General features: G+C 37.0%; 1 protein-coding gene across 9 annotated transcripts in view; it reads left to right on the forward strand.

Annotated features, from left to right (window-relative positions):
- LOC138751586 (RNA-binding motif, single-stranded-interacting protein 3) overlaps nt 1-15,224 on the forward strand; it is a 1,523,265-nt gene that overhangs the window by 1,292,954 nt on the left and 215,087 nt on the right. The window lies entirely within an intron of this gene.

A 15,224-nucleotide genomic window follows, 5' to 3' on the forward strand; every position in this document is an offset into this window, starting at 1 on the left:
ACAAATTGTGAGGATAGAGTTGACACTGGCATAAAATGGCTGCTGACAACTGGGTAGCTGTTTGCACATAACCCGATTTTCATTTTCATTGCACTCATATCGGCTGATGACTTGTTAATGTCTGACTTATGAGAACACAAGGCTGTGTTTCAAAATTTTAAACTGCAGTGAAAATATTACAATGCAGAATGTCTTATTTTTGTTCAGGTTGTACTGCTTCCTCTTGATATATTCTAACCCTGTCAGAGAAAACAGACGGTCAGCCTATTTGTGGTTCCCTCTATAGACACCAGTGTGTCATTGAGCAATGTCATTTGCTGTTAATGTTTTGTAGGAATAAGACAAACGTTTAACCTGCTTGTCCTGCATAAGAAAACAATAAATTGTTAAATTTGGTTTTGCATTTCATGAGTAGTTTGCATTATCAAATATCATACCCTGCAGAAATGTACATTGATAACAAGTGCGTGTCATTCATTTAGGGACATTATGTTTCCATCCAATGGCAATTATTGTCCTACCATAAATATTGTGGGGTGGGGGGGCGGGGGGATGATGTTGTATCATGACAAAGGCCAACTTTTTTCTCGTTCAGGGCTCACCTTCACAGTTATGGGATTATATAGTTTAATTAGGAATGGTAAATTTGGATATGTATTTTAATGTAAGCATGTGCACTGAAAGCGGAATAGGAGAGGATAAGAAAGACAAATTAAGAGAGAAAAAGAGAGGATGCAATTTAGGAATATAAGGTGGAATATTTTTTTTAATGAATTTGAAATTATGAATAGAAAATGCTAGAAGTGCTCAGCATTTCAGGCAGGATGTCTGTAAGGCAAAGCAGAATTGACACTTCAATTCAAAGATCCTTTACTGGATATTAAAAATATTTGTACCACACCCAGTAGTTGCATTATCTGTTCAAGGGCAAAACAGCAAGAAAAGGCTCATCTTACAAAACCTAATCAAGAGTGATTTATGTACTGACAATAACCACATCAGCAGTGTGAGTATAAGACTGCTTTAATAAACTAATATGTACACTAAGAGGTCTTGTCTCTCTGCAAGACGAACCTGGAAGGCTAGACTGTAGCTCTGGACTACTTTATATACAAGGTCACCAGGATGACCCCCGGTGACCTAGTGGTGTAATTACATATCACCACAATTTATTGAGAGCCAAAGTTTATCTTTCCTCTTTTCTGACATCAATTTCAGTTTTGAAAGAGGATTTACAGTTTCCAATAGAGAGGAAGCTAGCTAATCAGCCATCAGTTTGAAGAACTCTCATGTACAGCAAGAGACAATTTAAAAAGCAACAAACAAAGAAAACATTTAAATTGCATAGATATTCCTATGAATTTCATGAAAAACAAATAAGAGACCAAAATATTTTATTACTTTTATAATTAAAAATCTGTGCCTTGTATTTTATTCTTTGGTTTTATAATTCTGCTCTTATAGCATTAATCATTCCAGGCTAAAAGATTATTTAGCTGCAGTAAAGATTTGGTGCACTGTTAAAGAATTGTTTTCCAGAATGAACAAGACCGCACTTTATCATTGTTTTCATTGTGAGAAAAATGTCAAAATAGTTAGATCATAACAAGTCAGTGATTTGTAAAGGATTTCATCTGCAGAAGATTGCAACTGCGCATCCAGTGAGGAGCAGGGGATTGCTATCTGCAGGTTCTGGATTTCAATGTCAGTGCATGCCAGCATTGCTGTCACTTTTGCACTACAATGTCAATGAGTGCTGACAGTCTCAAATATTTTACTCCCTGAATTCTTGATCAATACTTATGAATCTTAACTTCACACAGGTCACAGTGTTTGTGTGAGATGAGTAGCAAATTGTGTGAAAGAATATACTTGATATTTTTCTGAAGGGTAAATTGCACATCAATACAACTAATTGATTTAAGGAATACCTATGATGGTCAAAATTTCAGAAAATAGGTTTACATTGAAAGCCTGTTTGTGGAAACTTGAGTAAAAAAAGGCCAATACTGTCCATGTGATACTGAACCTGCTCATTAGGTTTAAAAGTGTTTGCACCTTGTGGTTAGGAGAATGAAAACAAATTAATGAAACTCCTCTGGATCATCAAGAGGAAGTCAACTAATCAAAAGCCTGGCATTAAGATGTACATCATCTTTGACTATTCACGGCAATGACTCTGGTTGCTTCATTCACAATTGGGTCAACTTTTATAGGTGGAAGCAAGAATTTATGATCTTGAAAATCTCATTAAGATAAACTATTCAGAAGATTCCAGGTTCCTCTTTCCCATTTTACCAAAAAACTTGATATCTAGACTTCTAATTTTTTTTTTATGTTGTTGCTTAAATGGGGTCAGAAGTAAGGTAAGGAATGAGAACTTTCATATTAACTAAAGCAGGTGAATTTTTTTAAAACTACAATATTTTGTGGCTGAGCTGTACCTCCATTTCCTGCATTTTGCCAGTAATTAAGGGTACTGAAACAGAGAAAGATGAACATGTTGTTGCTTACGTGTACTTCCCAGGAGAAGACATTTGTAGATTTAAATTGAAGGTGGATTTTCCATTATCAGATGACAACTTCAAACAGCAAGAACGAAAGTCAGTGCTGGAGAAAGGAAATTTTCCTAAAAGTCTTGATTGTTGCTCTTTCAGAATATCAAATCAGTTTTCAGAATAAAGTTTAGTAATTGTTGTGCCTGAACGAAAGATGACTGGCCATTTCAAATATAAAAGATAATTTACTCAACAGTTGGAATAGTTATGTGGAACATAAAAGTTTCACTCTAATAACAGAGACAATTCAGGGAGGTGAGTGTCACATTGTGGAAAAGATGGATCATTTGTGAGATTTTGACACCTTGTCTCAGTTGAACTGAGTACACAATACACAGGTTATAGGAAATGGTGAATTTTGGTTGTTTTGATAAGATTCTCATCCATAAACAGAAAGATTATTCTTGGATAGCACTTGTTATTATGTGAGTTGGTGAACAAACCCAATCCAGAAAAAAAAACTGCTCCCCAAAGTTTCCAGGGAAGGAAATTCCACTTGATCATATTCACAAATTGTCAAGTGATTTTCCCCTGATAACAATATGGCCATGTCTTATTTCTGACATTAGTAATATTTTGTAATTTATTTCAATGATTTTCATTTTCATTGATTTCTATCATCTGACACCTGACAGATTGACTAATAATTTTTTTCATTCCAACCTGGTAACACTATTCTGTGAAGCAACTTGATTCCATCTGATATTCTATATATGTATGCACCCTAACAATTCATGTTCTTCCTGCTTTCATAACCGAGTTCATGTGCAACTCCAAAATGGGAATTAAAGATAAATTATTTGCGGGCTGTATTCTGCAAATAATTGGATAGCCTTTTCCAGCTGGTGCATCTGGAGTAAAACTGCCCATTCATGCCTTAAAGTACACTCATTTCCACCCATTTTATAGATTTTCTTTTGCCTCCCACCTGATCATAGTGGATAATCTGATAAGGTAATTCTGTGCCTTGCAGGGACTCAACACCCCTCTCTGTAACTGGATCCAGGTCTTCCTAATGGAAAGACCACCAACTGTCAGGGTCAGTAGCAGAACATTGATCACCGTCATGCTGAGAACTGGCACACCACAGGGCTGTGTGCTCAGACCGTGCCTGTTCACGCTACTAACCCATGACTGCATCGTCAGATCTAGCTTAACAGCATCATCAAGTTTGGTCTCATCACCACAACAATGAGTTGCACTACAGAAAAGAGCTGGGAAATCTTGTGAAATGATGTGAGAGTCACAACCTGATTCTCAATGTAGACAAGATGAAGGAGATTATTGTTGACTTCAAGAGGACCAGGGATGACCACCCTCTATTACACATCAACAAGTCTGTAGTAGAGGAAGTGGAGAGCATCAAGTTCCTTAGAGTTCATTTAACTAGTGACCTATCGTCAATACTCAACATCTCCTCACTTGTCAGGAAAGTGCAATAGCGACAATATTTTCTGAGAAGACTGCATCAGGCTAGACTACCGGCCGTCATATCAACCTTCTATAGGAGCTCTTTTGAGAGCATTCTGACCGGCTGCATCACTGTGTGGTATGGTTGCTGCAGAGAAATGTATCGGAGGTCAATCCACAGGACCATTAGAGTGGCAGAGAGCATCACTGGAGTCTCCCCTCCCATTGAAGTGATCTACTGGGATCATTGCATGAAGAGGGCACGCAAAATCATTGAGGATCCCATCCACCCTGCACACAGCATCTTTCAGCTGCTCCCATCGAGGAAGAGATACAGGAGCATCAGAGGCAGCCCCACCAGGCTGAGGAATAACTTCTTCCATCTGGCAGTGAGAATGTTGAATGATCAAAGGAACTGGTCACACAAACAATCTGAGACTCTCATATTTGTGAAGCAATATTTATTTTTATATTTGTTTGTATCGATGAAATACTTTCCCTTCATCTTGTTTGTCTCTATGTGTGTTATATCTGAGTGTGTGTCTGCATGTTTGGCATCAAGGACCAGAGAACGTTGTTTTGTTGGGTTGTACTTGCACAATAAGATGACAATCAACTTGACTAAATGAGGGAATCAACCCAGCATTCTTTTCAAACTTTGCTTGCACCAGCTGTAGACACGTAAATTCCTGGAGGAGTTCAACAGTTCAAACAGCTTCCATGGAAAGCAATAAATAGTCAAGGTTTTTGGCCAAAATCTCTTAACTAGGAATAGGAATAGGTCGGATGTCCAAATAAAAAGATAGGGTGGAAGGCGGAGGAGCCCAGACTGGTATTTGATAGGTTAATATAGGTAGGAGGGGAAGAATAGAAAAGAACTGAGGTAATGGGAGAAAGAGCAGAGGGCAGCAGAAGCGGTATCATTAAATGCATTTCGGACACTGTTAGATTTTTTAGATAATAAGGGAAATTAGGGTTGCAAGAAATAGATGGGTGAGTGGACCTGAATCCATGGCCAGATCAGCCTTAATCTTATGGAACAACGGAGTGGACTTGATAGGCCAGATGGTCCCTCCTGCTTCCATTTCTTATGTTGTTATGTTATCTGGTCCTGCGCCGAGCACACCTTCTTGACACTGCTCATAATTCCATAAATTTCCAGTACAAACTAGAATATTAATTTAAGGGTTGAAGGTGAATAAAAATAATCCAAATTGAAAAATTTAAAAAAACTGAGAATACAGATTTTTGCAGCAATATATTTTAATACTGACATTTCAACAATACTCTTCAATGTTATGTAAATTTGACCTATTAATTCCAAAGCTCAGTTTTTCACATGTCAATTGTGCTCCTGTCAAATTAATTTCAACTTTTCCCTCAGGAGACATTGTTGTTTATATTTCACTCTCTTACACCCTTTGTCATCTGAACTGGAATTTAGTGGTTTTATGATTACTAAAGGTCATCCTTCCCTGACAGTTGATTGAGGTCCCAGATAAAATAGACGTCCTCGGTTTGCACTCATTTGGAAACGTCTTCCTTTGTGAAAGTGTGAGTGGATTTTTGTAAATGTAGAATCTAACGATTGCCTCTTGGTCTAAATGAGCAAATGCATTGGGAACCAATGATCACTGAAAAATATATTGACATTCTGAATGGAAAGTAAAGCTAAAACATGTTAAAACTTCATGCATTTCTGCAAATTTCTTGAATTGCAGGAATATCTTTGAATCAATAGTTTTCCTTAAAATTTGCCTTTTGTACTTTCAGCAACAAATTGTTCATGGATTACACTCATCAGGGCATCAAAGGTTATGGGGAGAAGGCTAGACAGTGGGGCTGAGTGTGAAAATTAGTCAGCTCATGATTAGATGACAAAGTAGACTCAATGGGCTGAATAGCTTTTTTCTGCTCCTGCATACGTCTTATGGTCTTATTGTCTTAAACCGAGATGGTTTTTCCATCAAGAAGTCCAGAATCCAGTTGCAAAGAGGGGTTTTGAGTCTTGGTGAGGACAGTTCATTTACCAGTCTCTGAGGTCTGATCATGTTGAACGCTGAGTTGAAGCCTGGGATATGAGTCATTGTTCTTTAGGTGGGTCAGGACAGAGTGAAGGGTCAAGACTGTTGCATTATCTGTGCAGTTTGGATAGTGGAACAAGTCTAACGTCACTGGAAGGTGTGCTTTGATGTATTCCATAATCAGCCACTTAAAGCCCTTCACGATCATAGACATCAATGCCTCTGGACAGTAGTCAGTTAGTCTAGTTACCATCACTCTCTTGGGCACTGGGATGATGCAAGCTGCATTTATTCCTGTGGGGCCATTGGACTACTGTACTGAGATGGTGTTGTGTGTTAGGACCCCCTTCAGCTAGGCTGCACATTCCTTGAGCACCTGGACCCGTAGGTTTGTGTGGGTTCACATACTCTATCCACAAGAAAGAAAATACAAAAAGCAACATTTTAATAATAAACTAGTTCAATGGGAAAATTAAGATATTATAGTCTGTAGTTTCTCAGTACATTTACTCAAGATATTGTCTGTTTATAATAAATTGTTGTACAACCAGACACTTTTTACTTTATTTGGTCCTGGACTATTATTGAATGATTAATTGTTTGGGCAATATTGTATACTGTTAACAACAATTTATTGCTAGAGGAATAAACATTTGTTAAATTCTTTCTCACTTATCTTGACTAGAAACAGAAATAAATCCAAATTTGTCATTGGTTAAACTTGAATCTTTGAGATATATTTCATTAGAATTGATTGTATTCAGTGTGTTAATCCTTACCCTTTGACAATGTTGTCATGCCACATGTTCAATTTATGGATGTCAGACCATAAGACATGCAACATCGATATTTTAGGATAAAAGTAAGCCATATGTGATCTCACCGTCAGGCGCTAACCAATTACTTTTCACCTGACATTTTATTTCTCAGGAACTGAAGTGTCTAATTTCTAAAGTAAAGATTAAAGCTAAAATAATGTGTACAATCCAAAATGATGTGATCAACTTTATCCACTGAATTATCTTTTATGTCCTTTTAAATCTTTTGAAAATCTTGGGTTTGGATAATATTATTATGAAGACATTTCTGAGATTGAATTTGAACTATCTGACCATGTGTTTACCAAGAGATTCTTTTGTTCTGTTCGCTCATCTTGATCTTATTGTGTTTGGTCAATTTTGATTTTTTTTCATCAGTATTCACTCAGGAAACAGGCACATAGTCATGGGAAGTAAGGAAAACAAGCAGTGAGGTCATGGATTTGATACAGATTAAAGAGAAGGAAGTGCAAATAAGGGTGGATAAATCACCAGGGCCTGACAAGATAATCCCTCGGATCTTGAGGGAGGCTAGTGTAGAAACTGCAGGGGCTCTGGCAGAAATATTTAAAATGTTTTTAGCCACAGGTGTTGTGCAGAGGATTTGAGGGTAGCTTATGTTGTTCCATTGTTTAAAAAAAGGTTTCAAAAGTATCCCTGGAAATTATAGGCTGGTGAGCCTGACATCAGTATAGGTAAATTATTAGAAGGTTTCTAAGAGATCAGATATACAATTATTTGGATAGCCAGAATTTGATTAAGAATAGTCAACATAGCTTTGTGTGTGGTAGGTGATGTTTAACCAATTTTTTGAGTTTTTAGAGGAGGTAACCAGGAAAGTTGATGAAGGAAAAGCTGTGTATGTTGGGTATATGGACATTAGAAAGGCCTTTGATAAGGGAAGTTAGTCATAAAGGTTCAGACGCTAGGTATTCATGATGAAGTAGTGAAATGGATTCGACATTGACTGGATGGGAGAAGCCAGAGAGTAGTGGAGGATGATTGTTTCTCAGACTGGAGGCCTGTGACTAGTTTGTCATTTATAACAGTGATCTAGATTATAGTGAGGTAAATTGGATCAACATTTTTGCAGATGGCATTAAGATTGGAGGTGTGGTGGACAGCGAAGAAGGATTTTAAAGCTTGTAGAGGGATCTGGACCAGCTGAAAAAATAGGCAGGAAAATGGCAGATGGAATTTAATGCAGAGAAATGTGAGATGTTGCATTTGTAGAACAGAGTGACCTGGATATACAATTCCCTGAAAGTGGCATCGCAGGTGGATAGGGTTGTAAACAGAGCTTTTGGCATAATGGCCATCATAAATCAAAGTATTCAGTATAGGAGTTGGGATGCAGGGCATCTCTGTGGTCATTCCCTCAGTAACACGGGCACCATTTTACCTCCTGTAGGGGGGGACACTGGTGGTGAGGGGCAGGGCTGGGGTTTAATGTGACAGGCCCCAAAACCCAGCAATATTTTTAAAATAAATAAATAGATAACTAAATAGGGAGTTGGGATGTTATGGTAAAGTTGTAGAAGACATTAGTGAGGCCAAATTTGGAGTATTGTGTGCAATTTTGGTCACCTAACTGCAAGAAAGATATCAATAATATAGAAAGAGTACAGAGAAGATTTATTTGGATATTACCCAGCATTCAGGAACTGAGTTACAGAGAAAGGTTAAACAGGTTAGGACTTTATTCCCTGGAGCATACAAGAATGAGGGGAGATTTGATAGAGGTATTTAAAATTATTAGGGGGATAGACAGAGTAAAGGTAAGATAGGCTTTTTCCACTGAGGGGAGGGGAGATACAAACCAGAGGACATGGGTTAAGAGCGAAAGGGGAAAAGTTTAGGGGCAGCATGAGAGGAACTTCTTTACACACAGAGAGTGGTGAGAGTGTGGAATGAGCTGCCAGCTGAGGTGGGAATGCAGGCTCAATTTTAACATTTAAGAAAAATTTAAGAAGGTACATGGATGGGATAGGTATGGAGAGCTATGGATTGGGTGCAGATCAGTAGGATTAGGGGAAAAAATATGGTTTGGCACAGATTAGAAGAGCTGAAAGGGCCTGTTTCTTTTCTGTTGTGTTCTATGCTTCTAAGTGTCATAGAACATAGATCAGTACAGCACAGTGCAGGCCCTTTGGCCCTCAATGTTGTGTGACCCATATCTTCCTTCCTAAAAAAAAGTACTAAATTCTCTCTGTCCTGAAACCCTCTAGTTTTCTTTAATCTATGTGCCTGTCTTTTTTTTTAAACTTTATTTATTCGTTCAAAAAACAAATAATATATGACATATACAGCAATTAAACATGAACATGAATGTTATTTTTATATATAGAAAAAAGAAAAGAACCCCTCCCCCCCTTCAGCCAACTCTTCTAAGGAGTGCCATAAAAAAAGAAAAAAGAAAGAATATTAAAGAAAAAGTTAAATATACATATTAAAATCTAGTCAATATAAATTGAAATGTAAATATTCTGAGTATAACAGCCACTTATTAATAAAAAAATTATAATTATCATACAAAACATATGTAATTTTTTCCATTATTAAACAATATTTCATCTCATTATGCCATCTATTAATATCAATCATATTTGTATCTTTCCATGTACTAGCAATACATTTTTTCGCTACGGATAAAGCTAAATATACAAAAGCAAGCTGAAACTTATCTAATCCCAAACATTTCAGAGGTTGCAAACTACCCAATAAAAATACTGTTGGATCTAAAACTATTTTAATCTTATACAGGTATTCTAAAAACTGTTGATTTTCTTCCAGAAAGATTGTATATGTATACATAACCAAACAGCATGAAAAAAGTTCCAACCGTATCACCACATCTAAAACACAAATCTGATTCATTAAAACCATATTTTTAAAAATTTTTCAGGTGTCAAATATAATTGATGTAAAAAATTGTAATTAATCATTGCATAACATGCATTTATCAGTATAGTTACGCTATCATAACAGATATCTAACCACTCATATTCAGAAAAAAATAAAACCAATTATCTGTTTCCATTTAATTTTAGATCTATCCCAACCCTTTTTATCCATACCATCCTGTAATATTTGATACATAGATGAAATATAACCATTCTCTGGTACCTTCATAAGAAAAGTCTCAAATTTAGTCATTTTAGGTAAAATCATATCTCTACCAAACATACATTTTTACCAAAGATCAAATTTGATAATAAAGAAATAGAGTTCTTATCAATACCAAAATCTTCCTTCATCTGATTAAAAGATAAAAACTTGCCCTCTTTAAAATAATCTCCCAAATTTTTCACACCTTTAAATCTCCAATGCAATAAAATTTGATTATGTATTGAAAAAGAAATAAATAAATTATTATACAATGGAGTTAAAGCCAATAATTTACACCTAGAACCTATCATTTTATTTTTCTTTCTCCATAACTTCATTAAATGTTTTAGTATAGGCACATTATATTGTTGTAACAAATTTATATTCCACCGAAACAAAAATTGATGTATTTCAAATTCAGAAATACTTGGCATCTCAATTTTAGCCCAACTAGGAGGCCATACCAAATCCATCAATGAACTAATAAATTTAAGTTGGGCTGCTTCATAATAATTTTGAAAACGTGGTAAACGTAGTCCCACTAACTCATATTTCCAAGTTAATTTATTCAAAGCTACTCTCAAAAATTTACCCCTCCGTAAAAACTCCCTAACCATTTTATTCAAATCTCGCAAAACAATTTTATCAAGTAAATATGGAATAGATTGAAACAAATATTGCATACATGGAAAGATATTAATCTTAATTGTATTTATCCTTCCCATTAAATTAATAGGTAAATCTTTCCATTTAATCAAATCAGTTATAATTTTTTTTCATTAACGGAGCATAATTTAATGGATAATTAACATTCAAAATTATACCCAGATATTTAATTCGATCAGTCCACTTCAAATTAATAATATTCTTATAAACTGAATAATCTCCTTCACTTATCGATAATATTTCACTTTTTTCCCCAATTAACTTTATATCCAGAAAGACATCCATATTGTATTAAACATTCCTTCAAATGCAAAAGTGACTGAGCTGGATTTATTAAATACACCAATACATCATCAGCAAATAAATTAATTTTATACTCCTCATCTAAAACTTTCATACCTTGTATCTGTGTATTTTGTCTTATCAATTGTGCTAAAGATTCAATCACTAACGCAAACAAAGCTGGTGATAAAGGACAACCTTGACGAGTTGATCGAGTTAACTTTAAAAGATTCCGAAATCAAACCATTCGTCAATACTCTAGCTACCGGTTTACTATATAGAGCCCTAATCCAACCAATAAAAGGACCAAACTTAAATTTCTCCAAAACTTTAAACAAAAAATTCCATTCAAATCTATCAAATGCTTTTTCTGCATCTAAGGATATCACCATCGGGTGATCTAAAGATTGTCGAAATCTATTAATCAAACTAATCACGTGCAAAATGTTATCTGAAGCATATCTATTCTTTATAAAACCTGTTTGATCAATATGAATCAACTTTGGTAAAATTTTGGCCAATCTATTCGCTAATATTTTAGCTATGATTTTATAATCTACATTTAACAACGAAATTGGTCTATATGAAGATACTTTCAAAGGATCTCTATCTTTTTTTAAGAATTACTGTAATTAAAGCACTAGAACAAGACTCGGGTAGTTCATAATGTTCTCCAACTTGACATAATACATCCCCAAACACTGTAGATAAATCATCATAAAAAATTTTATAAAATTCAACCGAAAATCCATCATCACCAGGTGATTTACCATTCGGCATTTCCAGCATAGCCATTTTAATTTACAAATCAGTAAATGGTTCTTCTAACTCCTCTAATATTGGTAAATTCAACTGTGATTTAAAAAAATCAATCGATCCAGTTTCTTGTTTTCCTTCAGATGTATATAACTTTTTATAAAATGAATAAAATTCATATTAATCTCATGAGGTTTATAAGTAATAAGAGAATTCCATCTAACAGCATTAATAGTCCTCGATATCTGTTCTTTCTTTAATTGCCACGCCAATACCTTATGTGCTTTCTCTCCCCATTCGTAATACCGTTGTTTAGTCCTATTAATCACACATTCAAATTGGTAAGATTGCAAAGTATTATTTGAATTTCAGTCTAGATAATTCTATTTTCTGATCTTCTGTAGCATCTTTCTGAAATTCCTTTTCTAACTCATCGATCTGTTTCTCTAATTCAAGACTTTGATTTAATAGATTCTTTTTTATTTTAGAAGTATAACTAATTATTTGTCCTCTCAACTAGGCTTTCATAGCATCCCATAATACAAACTTACTTTGAACAGAATTAGAATTTTCTTTCAAAAAAAAATAATTTATTTTTTCAAAAAATCAATAAATTCCATATTTTTAAACAACATTGCATTAAATCTCCAATGATAAGCTATTTGAGTTTTCTCAGAAGTTTCATATGTAAAATATAACAGAGAATGATCAGGGAGAATGAAGAATTTATAGATACAACGCTCAGGGAAAAGCTTACACCTGGATTGGGGGGGTCAGGTAAGTGGACTACTGTCAGGGGAGGGGGGAAAGTTGCTAGCTCTGTGGTGAGCACTCCGGTGGCTACTGCTCTTAGCAACAAATATAGTGTATTGGATGTAGTTGGGGAAGATAACCTGCCAGAGGTTGCACCAAGGGAACCGATGGTGCGGAAAGGAAGGAAGGGGAACACAGTGGTCATTGGGGACTCCATCGTCAGGGGAACAGACAAAAGATTCTGCGAACCTGCCAAATGTTCCCGTATGGTGTGTTGCCTCCCAGGAGCCAGGGTGCGAGACGTCTCGGATAGGGTTCAGAGTATCCTGGGGGAGGAAGGTGAACGGCCAGAAGTCCTGATACACGTGGGTACAAATGATGTGGATAAGATGAAGGAGGAGAACCTGAAGAGGGACTACCGTGAGCTCGGAAGGAGGTTAAGAAGCAGAACCTCCAGGATTGTAATCTCGGGGCTGCTACCTGTGCTGTACATGGGTGGGGGCAAAAATAATAAAATCAGGAGGTTAAATGTGTGGCTGGAGGAATGGTGCAGAGTGCAGGGATTCAGGTTCATTGACCATTGGGATCTTTTCTGGGGAAGACGAGACCTCTACAAGAGGGATGGTTTACACCTAAATGCAATGGGGGCCAATATACTGGCAGTTAGTTTTAAAAATGCTGTCAGATTTGATTTAAACTAATTTGGCAGGGGAAAGGGAACAGGACTGATAGGGAAGCAGATAGGAGAGTGAATATAGGGGTGTTTCCGTTAGACGGTGAAACAATAAGGAAAAAGGGAACTAAAAAGAATAGGAGAGTAGGGGCAAATGCATCGAGAACAAAGATGGAGGGAGAAAGGAGATATGGTATCAAGATATTGTGTATGAATGCACGGAGTGTAAGGAATAAAATGGATGAGCTTGAGGCATAAATGGCAATGGAAGGTTATGATATTGTCAGAGTAACGGAGACATGGCTGCGGGAAGGGCAGGATTGGGAAATAAATGTTCCAGGGTACACATCCTATAGAAAAGACAGAAAGTTAGGAAGAGGAGGTGGGGTAGCTCTGTTGGTAAGAAATGAAATTCAGGCGTTTGAAAGGAAAGACATTGAAACAGGTGGGGTAGAGTCTGTTTGGATAGAATTAAGAAATTGTAAAGGCATGAGGACCATAATGGGGGTCATTTACAGGCCTCCAAAAAGTAACTTAGATATCAGTAGAAGTATAAATCAGGAATTAAGAGTGGAATGTCAAAGTGGTAGCAATACAGTAGTTATGGAGGACTTTAACATGAAGGTGGACTGGGATAATCAGACAGGGGCAGGAGCACAAGAGACTGAGTTTATTGAATGTCTACGAGATACTTTCTTGGAGCAGCTAGTGGAGGAACCTACCAGGGGGAAGTCGATTCTGGACTTGGTGCTGTGCAGTGACGCAGAGTTAATAAGTGACCTCGATGTAGGGGAGCCATTAGGGAATAGTGACCATGGTATGGTTGCTTTTGAGCTGCAATTAGAAAGGGAAAAAGAAAGGAAGTCGGAAGCATCTGTACTGCAGTTAAATAAAGGGGATTATGCAGCTATGAGGGAGGAGCTAGCCAAAATAAAATGGAAAGATACACTAGCTGGGAGGACAACTGGGAAAAAATGGCAGGTATTTTTGGACATTTTTCACAGGTTTCAGGACAAATTTATTCCAAAGTGGAGGAAAGGCTCTAGGAGATGCAAATGGCAGCCGTGGCTAACTAATGAAATCAAGTGTAATATCAAATCCAAAGGGAGTAAGTATAGGATAGCGAAGCGGAGTGGGAAGTTAGAGGATTGGGAAACCTTCAAAGAGCATCAGAGGGTAACTAAGAAAGTCATAAGAGAGGGGAAAATTAAGTACGAGAGGAAATTAGCAAATAATATAATGGAGGATAGCAAAAGCTTTTTTAAATATGTGAAGGGGAAGAAATTGGTTCGGTCCAAAATTGGTCCATTAAGAATGGAAAAGGGTGAAATTATTACCGGAAGCAAGGAGATGGCTGAGGAATTTAACAAATACTTTGCAACTGTCTTCACGAAGGAGGATATAGGTTATGGTCAGTTAGGGGGTAATGGTCATGCGGTGTCAAGAGACTTGGGGAACTTTCCTGGGGAAGTAGGGGATCTAATGGAAATTTGGATCCAGAAACAGGAGGTTGTGAGTAAATTGTTGGGACTGAGGGCTGAAAGATCCCCAGGGCCTGATGGGCTGCATCCCAGGGTGCTTAAAGAAGTTGCTATGGAAATTGTGGAAGCACTGGTCAACATTTTCCAAAGTTCCATAGATTTGGGGGAGGTCCCTGAGGATTGGAGAGTGGCTGATGTGGTGCCGATTTTTAAGAAGGGAGGGAGGGAGAAAACGGGAAATTATAGACCGGTTAGCCTGACGTCGGTGGTGGGGAAGATATTGGAGTCTATCATAAAAGGAGTAATAGCAGAACACTTAGGCAGAAATAATAGTATAAGGGCTAGTCAGCATGGATTCCTTAAGGGTAAGTCATGCTTGACTAACCTTCTGGAATTTTTCGAGGATGTGACAAAGAGGGTGGACTCGGGAGAGCCAGTGGATGTGGTGTATTTGGACTTCCAGAAGGCCTTTGATAAGGTACCGCACGGGAGTCTAGTGGGCAAGATCAGGGAGCATGGTATTGGAGGTAAGGTGCTGACATGGATAGGAAATTGGTTAAGAAATAGGAAACAAAGGGATGGGGTAAGCGCGTCTTTTTCAGGATGGCAGGATGTGACGAGTGGAGTGCCGCAGGGATCGGTATTGGGTCCTCAGTTGTTTGTAATTTATGTAAATGATTTGGATGAGGGGATTA

This window comes from Narcine bancroftii, chromosome 1 (genome assembly GCF_036971445.1).
Source record: "Narcine bancroftii isolate sNarBan1 chromosome 1, sNarBan1.hap1, whole genome shotgun sequence".
NCBI classification, from domain to species: domain Eukaryota; kingdom Metazoa; phylum Chordata; class Chondrichthyes; order Torpediniformes; family Narcinidae; genus Narcine; species Narcine bancroftii.